Source organism: Gekko japonicus, unplaced genomic scaffold (assembly GCF_001447785.1).
Source record: "Gekko japonicus isolate JY-2015 unplaced genomic scaffold, Gekko_japonicus_V1.1 scaffold2249, whole genome shotgun sequence".
Classification (NCBI taxonomy): Eukaryota; Metazoa; Chordata; class Lepidosauria; order Squamata; family Gekkonidae; genus Gekko; species Gekko japonicus.
In genome coordinates, this window is record NW_015173741.1 from 276,037 (window position 1) to 280,195 (window position 4,159).

Here is a 4,159-nt window from a genome sequence, read left to right on the forward strand (position 1 = left end):
AGAGTGTTGGACTAGGATCTGGCAGGTCTAGTTCTGAATCCTTGCTCTGCAAGCTCACTGGGCAACCATGAGCCAGTCATCGACCCTCAGCCGTACCTACCTCACATGGTCGTTGTGAGTCAAAAATGGAGGAGAGGAGAACAGTGTTGATATCTGCTTTGAGTCCCCGTTTGGGAAGGAAGGCAAGGCATAAATATCTAAATCCGGGGTGTCGAGCTCCTTTGTTATGAGGGCCGGATCTGACATAAGTGAGACCTTGTCCGGCCGGGCCACGTGTGTCATAAAATGTAATGCCAGGTAGCAGAGATATCAACTTTATAAAGGTAATTTTTTTTTTACTTAAAATAAAAACATGCTTAAAACATTAGCTCTGTAAGCTGCAAACCTACTTTTGATTTATTGACATTCACCACAGAAACCTCATGCTCAGAGTTCTGAGTCTAGGACCCAGGTTAAAACATAAAATGGCTGAGAGAGAGAGAGAGAGTCTGGCGAAGCAAGCTATGATGCAGCAGCAGCAGAACTGGAAGCAGGAGATGGCCAGTTCCACTGCGGGCCTGATGGAAGCCCTCTGGGGGCCTGATCCGGCCCCCGGGCCACCTGTTTGACACCCCTGATCTAAATAAATCAATCCAGGCCTGTAGCCACAGGGGGCATTTAGGGGCAATGCCCCCCCCCCCCACAAATGAGCGCCACTTCCCACAGACAAAAATTCAGGAAATATATATGTGAGATGTGCATGGGGTTTCCAAAATGACCCCACCCGAATCAAACAATCATTATAATAAAAAATCCCTCTCCCGGATTAAAATCCTCCTGATGGTGCCTGGGTTTTGGCCACTGTGTGACACAGAGTGTTGGACTGGATGGGCCACTGGCCTGATCCGATATGGCTTCTCTTACGTTCTTAATGTTTCTAATGTACGTTTTTATTTAGGCAATTGACTTAAAGGGAGAAAATACATTCATATTAAGAATTGATTTTTGCAGATATTTACAGGAGGAAGCAGGGCAGGTGGCCCTGATGCAGACAGAAAGATGGAGTATAAATTTTGTCATTAAGAAATAACTGATAATAAATAAATAATGGCTATTCTTTCTAAGACTAGAATCTTTACTGCTAATGTGGTCACTGAATATAATCACTGCTAATATAATCACTGAATGCTATTACTGTTGAACAGCATTGCTATTACTAGTTCCATTATTATTAATAATAATTATTATTTTTTCTGTGTTTCAGAGAATGAGGAGAAACCCTGTGAGATTTGGGCAGAAAGGATGAGGCATCAAAACGGCGGACAGATTTTTGGGCTCCAAGGTGGGCTGAAAATGCAGGACAGAAAACAAGCAGAGAAATGGAAGAATGAGTTTTTTTATTCTCGGGATGCCGACTTCTATGAAATGTCACTCCAGCAAGAACATCAGAAAGCCAAGAAGAGGAACGAGTGTCCCGTGTGCGGGCAGATCTTCAGTCACAAATCCAGCCTCGTTACTCATCAGAGAATCCACACTGGCGAGAAACCCTATCAGTGTGCGGAATGTGGGAAGAGGTTCAACCGGAGGACACGGCTCACCTCTCATCAGAGGCTCCACACAGGGGAGAAGCTGTACAACTGCCCAGACTGTAGCAAGAGCTTCTGTGAAAAATCGAGCCTCAAAGCCCACCAGAGAATTCACACAGGAGAGAAACCGTACAAATGCCTGAGCTGCGGGAAGAGCTTCAGCCGTAGCTCGAACCTGATCACGCACCAGAGAATCCACACCAGGCAGAAGCCCCGCAGGCGCTCCAAAAGCAACGCGGCCGTTTCTGTTCGATCTGGCTTCCCACCCCATGGGATAATTCAGACAGGAAGCGACCTGTGTAACCCCTCACCCTTCAGCAGAACAATCAACAGTCCATCGGGCGAACTCGAGCCCAAGGACGTGTACCCAGCGGAAGAGATGTATAAATGCTTTGACTGTGGGGAAAGTTTTAATGAGAGTTCGAGCCTTTTTATCCACCAAACAATCCATTTAGATGAGAAGCCCTACAGCCTCTGCCATGGTGGATTCTGTGACGAGTCCAGCCTCATGACCCCTCGGGGAATCCATGCAGGGGAGAAAACATACAAATGCACTGACTGCGAGAAGAGTTTCAATCGGAGTTGGAGCCTCATCACTCATCAGAGATACCACAGAGGGGAGAAACCCTACAAATGCACAGACTGCAGTGAAAGCTTTTGTGACAAGTCGGGCCTGGTCCGCCACCAGAGAATCCACACAGGAGAGAAACTGTACAAATGCTTCATCTGCGGCAAAAGCTTCAATCAGAGCACCAACCTTTTCACGCACCAGAGAATCCACACAGGCGAGAAGCCGTACAAATGCTGTGACTGTGGCAAGAGTTTTAACCAGAGCTCACACCTGATCAGGCACCAGAGGCTCCACACTGGAGAGAAACCATACAAGTGCTCAGAGTGTGGGAAAAGCTTCACGCAGAGTCCAAACCTCATTCGGCACTGGAAGATCCATGCCCGTGAAAGCACATAGAACTGTAATCCCCCCCCCTGACCACAAGAGTATTGCGAGTGAGAAAGTTCCCAGAACATGCTCAGAAACAAAGAAATCACCAGGGAAGGAGAGAGGATGGATATGATCGCATAGGAAGAAATCCAACCTGCATGTAGCATTTTATTAGATCCTGCACATCTCCTGAGATACTCACAAAATAAAATAAAACAGTCTAAAAACTAACAAAATCCAAGTCCAGTAGCACCTTGGACTCCAACAAGATTTTTTAATATAGACCAAGATAGGTAGCCACGTTTTTATGTAGCAGTAGAAAAGAGCAAGAGTCCAGGAGCACCTTAAAGACTAACAAAATTGGTGGCAGGGGATGAGGTTTCAGTGGCTCAGGTACAAGCAGACGTCATCTTCCTCACCAAATGGAGAAGACTTAACATTATACCAAAAGGACTGAGAATAAAGATTTTTAAGGTATAAGATTTCGAGAGTCAAGGCTCCCTTCGTCAGATTCTCGAATGCTTCTACGCCTCCCCCCAAATCTTGTGTAGAGAGCCAGCTGTGGTGTAGTGGTTAAGAGTGGTGGACTCTAATCTGGGAGAACCGGGTTTGATTCCCCACTCCTCCATGTGCAGCCAGCTGGGTGACCTTGGGTCAGTCACAGGTTCTCTCAGAGCTGTTCTCTCAAGAGCAGTTATCTCAGAGCCCTCTCAGCCCCACCTACCTCACAGGGTGTCTGTTGTGGGGAGAGCAAAGGAAGGTGTTTGTAATCTGTTTCTGAGACTCCTTTGGGTAGTGAAGAGTGGGGTATAAAACCAACTCTTCTTCTTCTTCTTGGTCTCCAAGGTACTGCTGGATTTGAATCGAGCTCTTCTACTGTGGCTCCCCTCTGAAACTATTCCTGCATAAGCTGTCATGAGTCAGAGCTCGCTTCTTCAGAGATACTCGCTGGTTGACTTTTCCCCTGTAGCAAAACCCTGGGCCTCTCCTGCTGTGTTACGGCCAGGCAGAACTTTTTGACGCCTCTGTGTCTTCATTATGATTTTGTAAAGTGTCTAAACCAGTGGCACTCACTCTGCAGGTCACAGAGAGCCACGTTCACAGTCACCGTCGACCGAAAGAGCCACATTTGCTTCCGTTCTTAGCATGAGGCCTGCTCCTCAGGGAGTTTCACAACTGCTCTGTTCTCTCAAGGAGGGAAGCAACTGCCAGCCACAAGCCCCACCGAGCAAGGGTCTTGCTCACCGTCCTGAAACACCAGGCAGGTGCCACATGAGGGAACAGTGTTCAGAAGAGCCAAAGGTGGCTCCGGAACCACCGAGCAAGTTATCACTGCTCTAGGGCTTTCCTAAATAGTTAAGGCCAGACAGAACCAATGTTCCCTCTAAGCTGTGGAGTCCTGTGAGCAAAAATTCTACTTTGTGAGCTACAGGCATTAAAGTCGTGAGTGAGAGATTTGGCTACTGCATAAATTAGTTTGCTCTGGAGCCATCCTTCCTGAGCTAAGACAAAAACCTGTGAGCTGGAGGCTAAAAAACTGTGAGCTAGCTCACACTAACTCAGCTTAGAGGGAACACTGGACGGAACTCTTAAGTATGATGGTTCCAGGTTCTATTTTCTTTTTTTAGTCTGAACAAAAGAGATGAGAGCTAGA

The 4,159-nt window shown here is 47.0% G+C and overlaps 1 pseudogene; it reads left to right on the top strand.

Annotated features, from left to right (window-relative positions):
- Positions 1-2,611, top strand: part of LOC107120689 — a 6,980-nt pseudogene extending 4,369 nt beyond the window's left edge.
- The last annotated feature ends 1,548 nt before the right edge of the window (positions 2,612-4,159 follow it).